Source organism: Phoxinus phoxinus (genome assembly GCF_949152265.1).
Source record: "Phoxinus phoxinus genome assembly, chromosome: 1".
In the NCBI taxonomy this organism is placed as follows: Eukaryota; Metazoa; Chordata; class Actinopteri; order Cypriniformes; family Leuciscidae; genus Phoxinus; species Phoxinus phoxinus.
Window position 1 is genome coordinate 3,241,798 of NC_136876.1, and position 18,698 is coordinate 3,260,495.

Here is an 18,698-nt window from a genome sequence, read left to right on the forward strand (position 1 = left end):
GAATGTGTGCCACGGTTTCGAACGATCCATCCTGTCTAGTGATTACAGCTCTTTGCAGTGATCGATGTCTCTGGTTGTGGCTATACAACTGGCTTTACTCTGCACACCGGCCTTACCACTCCTCCTGTGTGATTTTGCTCTTGCACTTGGTGTTTGGGCTCGATCTCGGGGCTTATTGTTGAACTTGTTGCTGCTGAGGTTCCTCCTGCTGTTGCTCTTCTGATATGGGCGGAACCTTCCTGCAGTGGTTGGCGTGGACCCACGTAGCTCTCTCTCCGATTTTCACCGCCGTGTGTGTTATCAGCAGAACTTGATACGGTCCTCGCCACCGTTTCGCCCTCCAGTTTTTCCTCCTCAGGTCACGGATCACCACGAAGTCCCCCGGCTTAATCTTATGCAAAAACGTTTCAGCCACCTTCCCCTGGGCAGCTTTCACCTGCACAGAAACATTGGATAACAGACAGGACATTTCTTTGCAGTAATTTAACATTTCATTTTCACACACATCTGTTGATGGAAGCCTGCGTTTCCCCCCTTCTATTCCCATGAATGGTGGTCTGCCAAAGAGAATTTCGAATGGGCTCAAATTTGTTTTTACTCTTTTTCTCATTCTCATGTACATTAAGTCAAGTCAAGTCATCTTTATTTATATAGCGCTTTTTACAATACAGATTGTATCAAAGCAGCTTCACAGTGATAACATGAAAATAATACAAAAAACAATTTCATCATCGTCCACCTTTAAGGCAGATCTATAATATTGTTGAATATTAAATGTCCCCAACTAAGCAAGCCAGAAGGCAAGGCAACAGCGGCAAGGAACCAAAACTCCATCAGGTGACAGAATGGAGAAAAAAACCTTGGGAGAACCCAGGCTCAGTCGGGGGCCAGTTCTCCTCTGGCCAATGAGTGAACAGTGTATGAAGTTCAGAATGAATCAGAGTATTTGTCCAGTTCCGGTTGGTTGAAGTCGGAGTGGAGAGGAGGAGAGACTGGTTGACACTTCAGGTCAGCGGCGTCGTCGTGTCCTGGCGCTGGTCCTTCATCAGATCTGGATACGGCCTGGTTCCGGTGGACAGCGGTAAACCTCGGGATGGACAGAGAGACTAATATTAGCGTAGACGCCATCCTTCTTATGATGTACCAAGTACATCAGGATTACGTGAAGTGTTCCCGGTCCTGGCTGTTCTAAACTATGCAGCCTAATTATATAAGTCTATAATGTGTTATGTGTATGCTAGGCCGAAGAGATGTGTTTTTAGTCTAGATTTGAACTGACAGAGTGTGTCTGCTTCCCGGACAATGGTAGGAAGACTGTTCCAAAGTTTTGGTGCTAAGTAGGAAAAGGATCTACCGCCAGCAGTCGATTTTGATATTCTAGGTATTATTAACTGGCCGGAATTTTGAGATCGCAGTAGAAGTGAAGGACTATAATGCGTTAAGAGCTCGCTCAAGTACTGCGGAGCTAAACCATTTAGTGCTTTGTAAGTGATCAGCAATATTTTAAAATTTATACGATGTTTAATAGGCAGCCAATGCAGTGTTGACAGAACGGGGCTAATATGGTCATACTTCCTGGTTCTAGTAAGAACTCGAGCTGCTGCGTTTTGAACTAGCTGTAGTTTGTTTATTAAGCGTGCAGGGCAACCACCCAGTAGAGCATTACAATAATCTAGCCTTGAGGTCATAAAAGCATGAACTAATTGTTCTGCATTATTCATTGAGAGCATATGACGTAATTTAGATATATTTTTAAGATGGAAGAAAGCGGTTTTACAGATACTAGACACGTGACTTTCAAATGAAAGATTGGTATCAAAGAGCACACCCAGGTTCCTAACCGACGACGAAGACTTAACAGAGCAGCCATCAAGTGTTAGACAGTACTCTAGGTTATTACGTGTGGAAGTTTTTTGTCCAATAATTAGAATCTCTGTTTTTTCTGAATTTAGTAGTAGGAAATTACTAGTCATCCAATTTTTTATATCAGCTATGCATTCCGTTAATTTTGTGAATTGGTAGGTTTCGTTAGGTTTTGAAGAAATATACAGCTGAGTATCGTCAGCATAACAGTGAAAGCTAATTCCATGTTTCCTAATGATATCTCCTAATGGTAGCATATACAGAGTGAACAGCAGCGGTCCTAGTACTGAGCCTTGTGGTACGCCATACTGAACTTGTGATTGATAAGACATCTCTTCATTTACTGCTACAAACTGATAACGGTCAGATAAGTATGATTTAAACCATGCTAGTGCAATTCCACTAATGCCAACATAAGTTTCGAGCCTATTTAGAAGGATGTTGTGGTCAATGGTGTCAAATGCAGCACTAAGATCAAGTAATACTAATAGAGAGATACAACCACGATCGGATGATAAGAGCAAATCATTTGTGACTCTAACGAGAGCTGTCTCGGTACTATGGTACGGTCTAAATCCGGACTGAAAATCCTCGCAGATATCATTTCTTTCAAGAAAGGAACACAGTTGTGAGGATACTGCTTTTTCTAATATCTTTGACAGAAATGGCAGATTAGAGATCGGCCTGTAATTGACTAGTTTTGTAGGATCAAGTTGCTGTTTTTTAACAAGCGGTTTAATCATAGCTAGCTTAAAGGTTTTTGGTACGTATCCTAGAGACAAAGATGAATTAATGATATTAAGAAGAGGATCTATGACATCTGGAAGCATCTCTTTCAGCAGCTTAGTCGGTATAGGGTCTAACATGCACGTTGTCGATTTAGATGATTTGACGAGTTTGCAAAATTCTTCCTCTCCTATAGCAATGAATGAATCAAATTTTCCCTCAGGGAGACTACAACGCACTTCCTGATGTGATACTGTATTAGACGGTTGCATAGTTATAATTTTGTCCCTGATATTATCGATCTTATAAGTGAAGAAGTTCATAAAGTCATTACTGCTGTGTTGCTTGGAAACTTCTGGGCCTGAAGCTTTCTTTTTCGTTAGTTTAGCCACTGTTTCAAATAAATACCTAAGATTATGTTTATTTTCTTCTAATAGGGTTGAAAAATAAGCAGATCTAGCAGCTTTTAAAGCCTCTCTGTAAGCAATCGAGCTCTCCTTCCATGAAATCCTAAACACCTCTAGTTTTGTTTTCTTCCAGTTGCGCTCCATTTTTCTGGCTGCTCTCTTAAGGGCCTGAGTGTGCTCGTTGTGCCACGGCGTTGGACTATGTTCTTTAATCTTCTTTAAGCGCAGCGGAGCAACTGTGTCTAAAGTGTTGGAAAAGAGAGAGTTAAAAGTTTCTGTTGCAATATCAAGTTCTTCTAAGCTATCCGGGATGCTGAGATGATGAAACTGATTAGGAAGATTATTGATAAAGCAATCTTTAGTGGCAGAAGTGATCGGTCTAACATATTTATAACACGGAGACGGCTTTGCAGCCTTGGCTAAATGTAATTTACACGAGACTAGATAGTGATCTGAGATGTCATCGCTCTGCTGCAGTATTTCAACGGCATCAACATCTATTCCATGTGATAGTATTAGATCTAGAGTATGATTACGACAATGAGTCGGTCCTGACACGTGTTGTCTAACTCCAATTGAGTTTATAATGTCTTTAAATGCCAATCCCAATGCATCTTTTTCATTATCAATGTGTATATTAAAATCACCAACAATTAATACTTTATCTGCAGCCAATACTAATTCTGATAGAAAGTCAGCAAATTCTTTGATAAAGTCTGTATGGTACCCAGGTGGCCTGTATACAGTAGCCAGCAGAATTTTCAAACGTGATTTATCGTTTACACTAGATATTTTTACATTAAGCACCAACACTTCAAAAGAATTATATTTACAACTAGATTTCTTAGTGGTTTTGAAAATATTACTATAAATTACAGCAACACCTCCTTTGCATTTCAGACGAGGTTCATGTTTATAACCGTAATCTTGTGGGGTTGACTCATTTAAAGCAATGTAATCGTTTGGTTTTAGCCAGGTTTCTGTCAAACACAGCACATCTAGGTTATAATCTGAAATCATATCATTAACTATTAGCGCTTTTGAGGTAAGAGATCGAATATTCAGCAACCCAAGCTTTATCATTTGCTCATCCGTATTATATCTGTTTTTTATTTGTTGAACATCAATTAAATTTTTAACCTTAGATGGGTTTGAACGTATTTTGGATTTCCAAGTTCGGGGAACAGACACAGTCTCTATATGATGATATCTAGGTGAAAGAGGCTCTATGTGATGGGATTTATCTGACCTTGGTGACGTGAGGCCGCTAGCAGACGGTCGGTTAAGCCAGTCTGTCTGCTTCCTGACCTGAGGCCCAGATTGTCATGTTTTAGCTCTAAGACTATGAGCCAAATTACTAGAGAGAAGAGCAGCACCATCCCAAGAGGGATGAATACCATCTCTTTTCAACAGGTCAGGTTTGCCCCAAAAGCTTTTCCAATTGTCTATGAATTCTATATTATTCTGCGGACACCACCCAGACAGCCAGCCATTGAGTGAACACAATCTACTAACTATCTCATCACTCCGGCGAACAGGAAGGGGGCCAGAGCAAATTACAGTGCTTGACATCGTACTTGCAAGTTCACACACCTCTTTAATATTAATTTTGGTGATCTCCGACTGGCGAAGTCGAACATCATTAGTGCCGACGTGAATAATAATCTTAGAGAATTTACGTTTAGCATTAGCCAGCACTTTCAAATTTGCTTTGATGTCAGGCGCTCTGGCTCCCGGCAAACATGTGACTATGGTGGCTGGTGTCTCTATTTTCACGTTCCGTGTAATAGAATTGCCAATAACTAGGGCACAATTAGAATAATTCTCAGTGGGTGTTTCACTGAGCGGGGCAAATCGATTTGTTATCGGAACGGAAAAGTGGTTTTTTGATCCGCGACTAGAGCGATCTCTCACTGTCACCCATCTGCCCTGCTGCACGGGCTCTACTTCAGCCGGAACCGACTCATGTAAAGAATTAACTAGGCTAGGCGCATCCAAAATAGTATCTAAAGCTCTAGCACTCTTCTTACTATTCTCGATTAAAGTTTGGATGCGTGTCTCTAGTTCTGAAATCTTCTCCGTCAGCCTGACTGTCTCCTTGCATTTATCACATATAAATCCTATATTGCCGACAGAGAAGGCTATGGTAAACATGTGACATGAAGTGCAGGTGACAATAACAGGAGAAGACATTACTCACCGTGTTTGATGACTGATTCTTACTCACCTGGGCTTTTATGAACTCAGAGGCGCGGGCGCGCGAGAGAAAAATAAATAACTGAGCGCACGGGTGGTGCGTTAAAAGGCTAGCGAGTTAGCGTGTTGTGCTGACAATAACGGAAGCTAGCAGTGTCAGGTTAATCTGAGATGTTGGGTAAGCTGTATTTAGTAGTATAAACAACTAGAAACGATAATAAATGATGGTTCAAAACAGCAAGAAATACGAAGCTAATACGAGGCTTAGACGCAGCAAACAAACTCACAGCAGCAGTCACAGCGAGGCAGACAGGAGCAATCGATGATCGATGACATTAACACGATCGGGAGCGCTTTAACCCATGAGAGTCCAGTTTCCTCACAACACTTTGCCAATTTGTTCTTTATCGTCTGGTTCTCACGCTCCACAGCGCCTCCGCTGGCGGCGTGATAAGCACAATGTGTTCTCATATTAATTCCTAAGAACTGTCCCACCTGCTTTATTGCCTCATTGACAAAGTGTGTTCCGTTGTCAGAACTGATTTTTCTTGGAATTCCCCATCTCGGAACAATCTCGGTTAGCAGAGCCTTTGCTACTGCTGCCGCGTCTTGTTTCGAGGTTGGGAAGGCCTCGACCCATTTTGACCACATGTCCACCATCACCAGGCAGTACTTCTGTTTTCCACAAGGGGTCAGTTCAATGAAATCGATCATTAAGTATTCGAATGGTCCTGTCGGGGCTGGCTGGGACACCAGCGGTGTTTTAACACCTCGTGCCACATTGTGTGTGTTACAAATAACACATCTTTTGCAAAAATTCTCAGCACATATTGTGAAGCCTTTTGTGAACCAAAGTTCTTTCATCTGTGCAATCATCCCCAATTTTGATACATGATCGAACCCATGTGTCAATTTAGCATAATGTTGAAAGAAATGTTTGGGTAAACAGGGCGTTCCATCAACAGATGTCCACACGCTATCTACAAGGCTGCAGCCTGACGCCTTCCAGTGGTTTTTCTCAGCTCCTGTGGAAAAAGACTGCATGCTCTGTAGAGAAGGAGAAACGTTAAGGTTAATGTTAACTTGTGCGCAAGTGGCTCTTTTACTGTCATCTTTGGTCTGATCTGCTGCCGCTGCTTTCGCAGCCATATCAGCTCTGGCATTTCCTGTAGAAACAGAATCTTTATTATTAGTATGCGCTGCGCATTTGCAAATTGCAATCTTGTCTGGCAACAGAATTGCTTCGAGCAGGTCCGATACCAGAGACGCGTTTAGTATCGGCCGTCCATCTGATTTCAAAAATTTCCTGTGTTTCCATAAACTTCCAAAGTCATGCGTAACTCCATAAGCATAACGCGAGTCTGTGTAAATCGTTACACATTTATCAGTCATCAGTTTACATGCTTCAGTCAAAGCGACCAATTCAGCTGCCTGCGCAGAATAATGTGATGGTAATTTGTCAGACTTCAAAGTTTCAAATTCAGTCGTTACTGCATAACCAACTTTATTCTTTCCTGTTTGTGGATCTTTTGAAGCAGACCCATCCACAAAGAGGATATTTTCACAATTATCAAGTGCTGTGTCTAACAGATCTGGACGCGGTGTGCACACCTGTTCTAGCGCTGACAGACAACAATGATGTTCCTCGCCATCCTCCTGTGTCGGCAGAAGGGTGGCAGGATTCGAAGTTGTGCATCTTTTCACAGTAATGTTTGGCATGTCCAACAAAATTGTGTGATACCTCAGCCATCGGGCTGTTGACAGATGTGACGTTCTTTGCTCTTGCAGGATCATGGAGACCGTGTGTGGAACCATTAAAGTTAAATCAGAATATCCTACAAACTCTCTAGATGCCATCACAGCCAGTTCAGCTGCTGCCACTGCCCTGAGGCAATGCGGAAGTCCTGCAGCTACAGCATCAAGTTTCGTGGAGAAATAGGCCACAGGTCGCAGTCGGTCACCATGAGTCTGCAAGAGAACAGAAGTCATAAAACCATTCTTTTCATCAACCATCTGCACGAACGGGTGGTTCATGACGGGAAGGCCTAACGCTGGAGCCACAGCCAATTGCACTTTCATGTTTGTAAACGCTTTCTCAGCGTCATCTGTCCAAATAAGTCTGTCACATGATCTCAGCCCTTTCCCTGTCGTTAAGGCTCGCAAGGGCTGCTCAAGAATGGCATAATTAGGAATGAATGTTTGACAGTAAGCGCACATTCCTAAGAATGACAATAATTGTTTCTTCGTGACCGGCTTTGGCACCTCTTTTATGGCCCGCACCCGTTTATCAGATAATGCTTTGCTGTTAGGTCCAATAACATGCCACAAAAATGTTATTTCCTGTTTCACAAACTGCAGCTTTGAAAGACTGACCCTGTGACCCTCCTGCTCGAGATGTTTCAACAGAGTCACAGAATCAGAAATGCAAGTGGCTTCATCTTTTGCACAAATCAGTAGGTCATCTATATATTGTAATAACACTGTTCCATTTGTTAAGGTCAACGGCTCAAGGCTTCTTCGAAGCGCCTCATTATATATTGTCGGGGACTCGCAGTAACCCTGGCATAATCGTGTAAATGTGTAGCCTTTATCATTAAAATCAAATGCAAACCAAAACTGGCTTTTCTCTTCCACTGGGACGCTAAAGAAAGCATTAGCCAAATCCACCACAGTGAAATACGTTGCATTTTGTGGAATTTGTGATAAAATTGTGTATGGATTTGGTACACGTGGTGCCCTAAAAATGACAGCTGAATTCACGGCCTTTAAATCCTGGACAAATCGATACTCTGTCGGTTGGCCTCTGTCACGATTTTTTTTTACAGGGAAAATAGGTGTACGGACTGGAGAGTCATTGCATGGTATAATTATTCCCTCTCTCAACAGGGAGTCAAACACTGGCATTATACCATGCAAAGCCTCTTGTTTGAGTGGATATTGTGCTTGGCATGGTCTGTAATCAGATTTGGGGGTAATTACAACTGGTTCACATCCCTTAATCAAACCCACATCATACTTGTGTCTTGCCCACAATTTAGAAGGTACCTCTCCTAAAGCAGGATGAATGTCTGAGGCAGAAATGGCCCCCACCCCATGCTTCTCCCCCACACTCTGCATAATAGCAGTCACAGTTCTCTGTGTCTCAACCTTAAAATCACAGTCTGACCTGAATGCTCCAATACTTTTGCTCTGTGCTATGTCTGCATTAATCTCAACCCAATCTGTAGCCTGCAGGCAGTCATTCACAAAAGGGCCCAAGTTGGCCCACTGTTGATTTTTGGCCTTGGACACGGATAAATGTGGAACACTCTGTCCTGCCACTAAATAACATAGCAACTGGTGCTCATTCAAACATGCAGATAACACACACACATTTTCTGTCCAAAAAATCTTGTCAAATTTTACACTTTCATTCTCCATTCCATTAAACCAAGTTTCTTCATACTGTGAGTCGCGCTCAACTACGACATGTGACGTGCAATGCATATTATCAGACGGCATAAACTCTGTGTTGACTGGTGTTGTTCTATCTTTAGCCAATTTCAAAATCATTTCTGCCCAATCAACATCTTTTATCTGCCATTCGTAAGCCCACTGCGGCTCAAATTTAGAACATGTCATTTGTGGTGCTTCCTCAATGCTGATTCCGGAGAAATCAGCACTGAGGATCAAATTTAATTTACACATTAGGTCTCTCGCCATTAAAGGTGCGGGACAGCTGGTCGACCAGAGAAACTCATGTTTCAGAGCTCGCCTCCCCTCTGTCTCGCACTCTAAGGGCTCGGTGAATTTTTCAGAGATTAAATGGCCTGAAGCCGAAGTGCTCTCATACACTTTTCTTGTCATTTTCGGCATGCATGGCAAGTCACATGGTCGTAAAGTACTATGACAAGCCCCGGAATCGACTAGAAAGTCAACTACTACTCCCTCGACTAGCATTGGGTATCTAGGCATTTGCGAAAACCCTGTACTTTTGTACATTTTCAAACATTCATCAGAAACACAGCTCAAATTTTCATCATTCACACATAAAGATTTGCAAGCAGATTTTTCATTGCAGGTAGCAGATAGTAAATCAGTGTATGTGTTTGTGTGTGCGTTGTGTTTGCGTGTTAGTAATAAATGGTCACTTCCCTGTCTTGTGGTCAGCGAGCGATCGCCAAGAACTGGACCCTCTCCGTCCTGCTCTCCGTTCCTCTCGTTTCAATCCGATTTCAGATTTGGGCACGCACTGCTCCAGTGCCCGTTCTTTTTGCACAGTCTACATTTGGTACAGTCTCTGATCGTGTGGTCATTTGTTGCACACAGATAGCACTGCCACTGTTTTCCTCTGGCACCTTTTCTTCTCACCGTCTGCTGTGTTGCGGGCTCGTTGTTCTGTATTTGTACAACTGCCATTGTGAGTGGTTTAAGGTCTTTCTTTTCTTGCAGCTGATCTTCGGCGTGCATAGCGTGCATCAGGGCAGAAGTCAAGCGCCCGTTCTTCCACTCTACGTAACTTGCTTTCACTGCTCGAGAAATTTCTGGTTTTAGTCCTTTCAGGAAATAGCCTAGTAATAGACTTTCCCATGTACCTGGTTGATCTCCTCTTTGCTGAGGCTCTGTCAAGCCGCTGTGTTTTTCAAACATTTCAAAAAGTCTGTAGTAATATCGGTTAACAGGCTCATCTTTCCCTTGGGTGCAGCATGTGATCTTTTCAGTGTCCACACGCGGAGGAAAAGCTGCTTTTACTGTGTTAGTAAAATTCTCCACTTCTTTTCTGTACGGCTCGTTGCTTGGATGATCCCAGTTTGCGTTAGCTCGTCTCACGTCAGTGTTTCCCATTTTCCCGCTCACCCTGTGCCAGTTCGCTGGACCCATTTTCACACCCAGCATCCGTCTCAGTTCTTGTGTGGTCGGGCTGAACTCTCGGCACAACAAAAGTAGTTCTTTCGCAAACCTGTCGCCCGCGTCCTGTGGGTCCGGCAGATGAGCCATCGCGTCTCTCATATCAGACACTGTCCAAGCTCTAAAGACCAATATTGGTACCTCCGGTCCCGCAACCTCGACCATCGGAGCTGTCACGTTCGGAACTGTGGAGCTGATTTTTTCTTGCTTCGTCTGCGATCTTGTCAGCATTTGTTCGCTGATGTCCGGTCTTTCTAGACCAGAGTTGTGCGGGATCAACTTCCCGAAAACTTCCTCTTCTTCGCTGGCTTCCTCTTTTCATTAGTAGCATTCTGCTCTGGTCGAGCGACTTTCTCACACATATCATCATTCATTCCTTTGCTTTTAGCTCCTAATTCCTTCTGTATTTGTTTTCGTTCTCTTCTATCAGCTTCCTCTATCCAACAACTCACAGTCTGATCACAATCTTTACACACATGACGAAAACTACTGCAACAACCTTGTTGCTTTTTACTGTTTTTTTCAACGGACTCTTTCACAACATTCAGTCTTATTTTGCTCAGTGTCCCTTCTTCGGGAAAACCATGATATTTAATAAGTTTTTCTATGTCTATCATACATTTATGTCCGTAATTCTTTTTCATTTGACAGAAAACTGGTGTATAAAAATTATTTAGCTTACTGTGAGGTGATCCCATGCCGACTGATTTCTATTTCCCAGGATTTACAAAATTGACGCGCGTCTATAATCTGTGAGACGTCTCTCTTTACAGATGCGATTTTTCACCCAAAATCGCCAGGAGCTGAAACAATTATGGCTTTTTAGATTAATATCTGATTAATCCCGACTGGTAATTTGTACCGGTCTTTGCCCAAAAATAGTTCAACCAATCAACTTGAAACCACTTCTTGATCTGATCTGCAGATCTCAGTTAGTTTCACAAAACGAGTGTTCTAAGCCCACATACAAATCAGGTTATAGTACTCGTACCATGGAAATAGTCTTCAGCCACCCTGGTTCACTCACAGTTATACCAAAATTACACCATACCAGACAAAATAAATTTTATGGTCTCTTACTTCTGAGATGCAATACTGCCACCGGTCCTTTCTGATTCCAGTGGAATTAACCCTTCTGACTCTGATGCGATTGGTCCCTCTCTTTGAAGTTTGTAAGGTAGGGCTGGATCTATTTTATGTCCAGGTTGATCAATCACCGTTCGCTCAGATCCAGTTGGGCACTTCCAAGGAATCCTCACTTCTGACACCAATTGTTGTGGCAAAAACAATAATTTATCAAAAATGCATCACAGATAAGAGACAAAGATTCAAATTGTATTTCAAAAGATGTTTTATTCTTTTGAAAGAGGTTTGTTCACAAAAATATACCACAGCAGCTACCTCTGTGATAGGAACAGAACCTAATCACACAGAGCATAGCTAGTCTTTTATACCCCCCTTCTCTTATAAGTTTCTCCTGTACTTTTCCGCTCACCCAGTAAACCAGATCTAGCTGGCTTTTCTAGAAATACAATTGACATTCTATTTCTCCCCCTCCTTGGGCTTTACTGTCTTTACATCTGTGAGATCAAAGGTATTATCTTATGGTCAAATGGCCCCTCTGCCCTCCTGAAGACAATGACCCTCGACCCCCCCTGGTCTTGCTTTCTTCACACTCGTGAGATAAGAAGGTCTTTACATATGGATAAATAACCCATCTTTCAAGAAATGTTAATCGTTATGCCAGCAGCTGCTAAACCATTTGTTCCGCTGGAATGTGAGCTCTGCAGAAACATACATACACACCCTGAAGAGAAACAGATGCTTACTACAATCTCTAAGAAAGTTAATAGCTAAATAATTAATGAAAAACATTAATTGTTACCACAAGTTGTTTTTGTCAAATATCATACAAGTTATTCATAGTTCTAGAGATTCTTCTTACAGTAACTTTGGTAACAGGGTTGATGAATACAGTCAATGCTACAGTTTGTGTAAAAATGGATTGAGATTATTCTCATGCAGTAGAAAGTGCCCTGATGTTTTAAGAGATGCTCTATTTAACATATAACAAATAAAAATAATAAACAATCCACTCCACTTGAATGCTAAACGCTTGTGTTATTTCTCACAGGGTTATTCTGTTTTGATTGATTCATTTCCGTCGAAAGGATAATTTGTTATTAAATTAGGGGCCGCTAAGACGACACCGTTCTCTCTACACATACTATAAAAAGTGAACCTATGAGAAACGCTGATGGCGTTCACATGCACATCAAGAATTAATCATATAGTTATGTGCTTTTGAATATATGTGCACATGTTTGTAATTCTCTACAAACCAAGCCTAAACAAACTACTTGTCCTGCCTATAAAATTTGATACCGAATTTTATTTTATTTTATCACTACGGGGGAGATACGCAAAATTTCCACAATGCTTTATCTGTAGAGTGGTAAAGGGATCCTCCATAGGGAGAGGCTAGTTGGCACCTATGCGCTGCGTTGTCATCGGGTCCAGGCGAAGGTCCTTCCTCAGATCTGGATACGGCCTGGATCCGGCAGGCAGTGGGAAAACCTCGGGATAAACAAAGACACTAAAATTAGCGTAGATGCAATTCTTCTTATGATGTAACGAGTACATCAGGATTTAAGGGAAGTGTTCCCAGTTCCGGCCGACCTAATCTATGCAGCCTAACATTGAGTTATAGAAGTCTATAATGTGTTATGTGAATGCTAGGTCAAAGAGATGTCTTTAATCTAGATTTGAACTGACAGAGTGTGTCTGCTTCCCGGACAATGGTAGGAAGACTGTTCCAAAGTTTTGGTGCTAAATAGGAAAAGGGTCTACCGCCAGCAGTCGATTTTGATATTCTAGGTATTATTAACTGGCCGGAATTTTGAGATCGCAATAGACGTGAAGGACTATAATGCGTTAAGAGCTCGCTCAAGTACTGCGGAGCTAAACCATTTAGTGCTTTGTAAGTAATCAGCAATATTTAAAAATGTATACAATGTTTAATAGGCAGCCAATGCAGTGTTGACAGAATGGGGCTAATATGGTCATACTTCCTGGTTCTGGTAAGAACTCGAGCTGCTGTTTTTTTAACTAGCTGTAGTTTGTTTATTAAGCGTGCAGGGCAACCACCCAGTAGAGCATTACCATAATCTAGCCTTGAGGTCATGAACGCATGAACTAATTGTTCCGCATTTGTCAATGAGAGCATATGGTGAAATTTAGATATTATTTTTTTTAAGATGGAAAAATGCGGTTTCACAGATACTAGACGCGTGACTTTCAAATGAAAGATTGGTATCAAATTAATATACAGCTGAGAATCGTCTACATAACAGTGAAGCTAATTCCATGTTTCCTAATGATATCTCCTAAGGGTAGCATGTACAGAGTGAACAGCAGCGGTCCTAGTACTGAGCCTTGTGGTATGCCATACTGAACTTGTGATTGATAAGACATCTCTTCATTTACCGCTACAAACTGATAACGGTCAGATAAGTATGATTTAAACCATGCTAGTGCAATTCCATTAATGCCAACATAATGTTCGAGTCTATTTAAAAGGATGTTGTGGTCAATGGTGTCAAATGCAGCACTAAGATCAAGTAACACTAATAGAGAGACACAACCACGATCGGATGATAAGAGCAAATCATTTGTGACTCTAACGAGAGCTGTCTCGGTACTATGGAACGGTCTAAATCCGGACTGAAAATCCTCAGATATCATTTCTTTCAAGAAAGGAACAGTTGTGAAGATACAGCTTTTTCTAATATCTTTGACAGAAAAGGCAGATCCAAAATCAGCCAATTGACAAATTTTGTAGGATCAAGTTGCGTTTTTTAAACAAGCGGTTTAATCATAGCTAGCTTAAAGGTTTTTGGTACGTATCCTAGAGACAAAGATGAATTAATGATATTAAGAAGAGGATCTATGACATCTGGAAGCATCTCTTTCAGCAGCTTAGTCGGTATAGGGTCTAACAAATTGTTGATTTAGATGATTTGATGAGTTTGCAAAATTCTTCCTCTCCTATAGCAATGAATGAATCAAATTTTCCCTCAGTTCAGTTTATTTATCCCTTAGGAAATTAGTTTTGCACAGGTGCAACACGTCACAAAAACACTCACATAACAAACTCTCACATAACAAAAAACACACATGGTTACTGACTATTCAACATTAAAATAGCAGTTGGTATGAATGAGTTCTTGAACCTCCTGGTTCTCCCCCCCCATTACTCTATATCTGCGGCCAGATGGAAGAATAACAAACTCTTTATGTAATGGGTGTGATGGACAATTGATTATTGAAAAAGCTTTTTTAACAACTCGTTCTTTAAAAATGTCCTGAGGCAATATCTGTTGAACTCCAATCACTTTAGAAGCCATCTTAATCAGCTTAGTCATTCTGTTTCTATTGGACAGGCTAATACAATCAAACCATACAATGTCACAATAAGAAATTACGGATTCGATAAAACTCTTATAAAACAGTGTCATTAACACTGAACATACGTTAAAAGAGTTAATTTTTCTTAAGAAAAACATACGCTGCTGAACCTTTTTACAAATGGCATCCGTGTTGGCATTAAAAATTAATTTATTATCAATAATTGTACCCAGATATCGATATTCGTCCACAAACTCAATATCCCTTCCATTTATGACAGTAAGAGAGACAGGGATGACCGATTTTCCGAAGTCTATAATCATGTCTTTGGTCTTCGATATATTTAAATGTCTTAATAAGACTCATTTAAAGCAATGTAATCGTTTGGTTTTAGCCAGGTTTCTGTCAAACACAGCACATCTAGGTTATAATCTGTAATCATATCATTAACTATTAGCGCTTTTGAAGTAAGAGATCGAATATTCAGCAACCCTAGCTTTATCATTTGCTCATTTGTATCATATCTGTTTTTTTATTTGTTGAACATCAATTCAATTTTTAACCTTAGATGGGTTTGAACGTTTTTTGGATTTCCAAGTTCGGGGAACAGACACAGTCTCTATATGATGATATCTAGGTGAAAGAGTCTCTATATGATGATATCTAGGTGTAAGAGTCTCTATATGATGATATCTAGGTGAAAGAGGCTCTATGTGATGATATCTAGGTGAAAGAGTCTCTATATGATGATATCTAGGTGTAAGAGTCTCTATATGATGATATCTAGGTGAAAGAGGCTCTATGTGATGATATCTAGGTGAAAGAGTCTCTATGTGATGGGATTTATCTGACCTTGGTGACGTGAGGCCGCTAGCAGACGGTCGGTTTAGCCAGTCTGTCTGCTTCCTGACCTGAGGCCCAGATTGTCACATGATAAACAGTTACACTATGAAATGGTACAGAATGTTCTGAGTTTTCTTCAGTACTTTCATGTCCTTTTACTTAATATTTCTCTCTTTGAATAATTTTGATGTACTGAAAAATAAATTTAATATTTGTTTCTTTCCTGTCAGACCCGATGGAAGAGAGCGAGGAGAGTGAAGAACTGAGAGAAGTGAAGGAGGAGAGTGAAGAATTGAGAGAAGTGAAGGAGGAGAGTGAAGAACTGAGAGAAGTGAAGGAGGAGAGTGAAGAACTGAGAGAAGTGAAGGAGGAGAGTGAAGAACTGAGTGAAGTGGAGGAGGAGAGTGAAGAACTGAGTGAAGTGGAGGAGGAGAGTGAAGTGGAGGAGGAGAGTGAAGTGGAGGAGGAGAGTGAAGTGGAGGAGGAGAGTGAAGTGAAGGAGGAGAGTGAAGTGAAGGAGGAGAGTGAAGTGGAGAAGGAGAGTGAAGAACTGAGAGAAGTGAAGGAGGAGAGTGAAGAACTGAGTGAAGTGGAGGAGGAGAGTGAAGAACTGAGAGAAGTGGAGGAGGAGAGTGATGAACTGAGAGAAGTGGAGGAGGAACATCATGTCCAACCTGGAGAAAAACCTTTGAGTCGCTCAAAGACTAAAAATATTTTTTTAAAGAAAAGACGAGCCAATAAATCTTTCACCTGCACTCAGTGTGGAAACAGTTTCACAACCAATCAATGTCTTGAGATTCACATGAGAGTTCACACTGGAGAGAGGCCGTTCACATGTGATCAATGTGGGAAGAGTTTCAGTCATTCATCAAACCTTAATGTTCACATGAAGATCCACTCCGGAGAGAAGCCGTTCTCATGTGATCAGTGCGGGAAGAGATTCAGTCAATCATCAAACATTAATGTTCACATGAGGATCCACACCGGAGAGAAGCCGTTCTCATGTGATCAGTGCGGCAAAACATTTCGTATTGCATCAGACCTGCAGAGACACCTGACAGTTCATACGAAGGAGAAGCCGCATTCATGTTCTGTGTGTGGAATGAGTTTTTCACTGCTGCGTAATTTACATAAACATCAGAAAACTCATACTGGTGTGAGAGAGTACATGTGCTTTGAGTGTGAGAAGACTTTTATTACAGCGAGTGATTTAAAACTGCACGAGAGGATCCACACTGGAGAAAAACCGTACAAGTGTTCACACTGTGACAAGAGATTCAGTCGATCATCACATCTGAAAACACATGAGAGGATCCACACTGGAGAAAAACCTTACAAGTGTTCACACTGTGACAAGAGATTCAGTCGATCATCACATCTGAAAACACATGAGAGGATCCACACTGGAGAAAAACCTTACAAGTGTTCACACTGTGACGAGAGATTCAGTCAGTCATCATCTCTGAAAATGCATGAGAGGATCCACACTGGAGAAAAACCTTACAAGTGTTCACACTGTGACGAGAGATTCAGTCAGTCATCAAATCTGAAAAAGCATGAGAGGATCCACACTGGAGAGAAACCTTACAAGTGTTCACACTGTGACAAGAGATTCAGTGTGTCATCATCTCTGAAAACACACGAGAGGATCCACACTGGAGAGAAGCCGCACAAGTGTGATCAGTGCGGGAAGAGTTTCTCTAATAAAAGTGCCCTGAAGATACACATGAAGATCCATACAGTGGAGAATCCACTTAAACACAGTCTGAGATCCCGGTAAATAGTTTATTTTCATATGCTGAGCAACAAAGTCTCTCTGTGTAAATTAGCCACACATCACCCTATAGCCACAGGACATTTTATTAGCTTGATATCTATTAACTCGTTTTCAACCAACAGGATTTTCTAATTTGTCAGTTCAGATCAATGCAAAGAACCCACTAATTCGCTCTCTGACAGTAGGTGGCGCTCATGTAAAGCAGAAATGCAGCACTATACAGGGCTCTAGACTGAGAGTAAGTGGTCACATTTTGCAAACTTTTTAGAGAACTTTTTTTTCTGCCGGTGCAAGAGAGCTGCCATTTCTGCCGCATACGAGAAACATCACACGGCAAACGAAAGCAGAATGAAACCCCGCTACTCGTCTGAGCTGCGCAGCGCAAACAGTTTATCCGCTCGGAGCAATACTAGACAGCGGTTTACTTGCAACATTACTACACAGCGCTGGCAGATCCGTTGAGAAAGCATTTTAAAGAGATCACCCAAAAATAAAAATTAGCCCATGATTTACTCACCCTCAAGTCATGCTAGGTGTGTATGACCTTCTTTCAGTCGAATACAATCAGAGATATATAAAAAAATTTCCTGGCTCCCCATAATGCACTTATAATGGCAGTGAATTACTGTTTCTGTTTTGAAGTTGTAATAAATATTGGAGATCAAATGATTATGAACTCTTCTGACAAATTTATGATTATGACAAATCTTCTTCTGATAAATTCCCTAAAAAAAAAACTTCTTCTGAAGAAATGGTATATATTAACGACTATCTGCATGCTTTGAAAGTAACGGATGGAGATGACCTAGAAATTAGAAATGTTAATGTAACAGACAAGCTGATATTTTGATGGAGTATCTTATAGTTGAACACCTCCGGAGGGACAACGCAAAGAGAGCTCGCAAGACGGACAAGAAGGAGAGAAAGGAACGGACGGATTCATCGTGCTCAGCAGTTAATTAAAATTATCGAACCAGTTGAGCGATTAAATAGGAAAATAGTACACAGTGTAAACTGAAATAAACTGCTCAAATGAGGATGTGTTGAATTTGCAGGACAAGCTCAAATTACTTAAAGCCTAATTTGAGCTTGGCCTACGAACTTATGGTTCATTGTCAGGTGTTATGTGTATCTGTGTATCTGGACTCAATATGTTTAGACTGTTAGGACCACATGTATTTTTAAAAGTAACTGTGAACATCATTCGCCTTAGACCTTGAAAATGTGCGAAACTAGAGAAAGGTCAAGAGGGTTGCGATAGTCAAACTTACTGTCAGGGTTCTGCCCTGGCAGCTTTGTCTGCGTCTGTTTCATGTCTCTATGTTTGTGTTGTGCTTCAACATATGGCTCTGTCTTTGTTTGTGTTGGCCATGTGCTCCTTTGCTCCTGCCTCCTTGTTTCCCAGAACCACACCCTCTTGTCTAGTTAAGTCCTCGTAGAAGTTTCTATTTTTCTTCTTTTTTTTCTTTAGCTCTGCCATCGGTCCTGTCTGTCTTGTCTCCTGTGTCTCTAGTTCCAGTCCTGTCCTGCTAGCAGAGCGTCCCTGGCTGCTTACAGTCTTAGCTTTGGAGCAAGCCTGGTGCTGAGCCTGA

At 41.3% G+C, this 18,698-nt stretch overlaps 1 protein-coding gene across 3 annotated transcripts in view; it reads left to right on the forward strand.

Moving 5' to 3' along the window:
• LOC306996367 (uncharacterized protein) overlaps positions 1–18,698 on the forward strand; it is a 215,511-nt gene that overhangs the window by 153,184 nt on the left and 43,629 nt on the right. The window contains exons 3-6 of one of the 3 annotated variants that reach the window (XR_013797056.1): positions 15,560–15,733; positions 15,885–16,189; positions 16,275–16,751; positions 16,921–17,833. The exons of the other annotated variants lie outside the window; for them this stretch is intronic. The gene's annotated coding sequence lies outside the window, so the exon portion shown is untranslated. Of the gene's footprint in view, positions 1–15,559; positions 15,734–15,884; positions 16,190–16,274; positions 16,752–16,920; positions 17,834–18,698 lie in introns of those variants that run through there. 3 annotated transcript variants of the gene reach the window in all.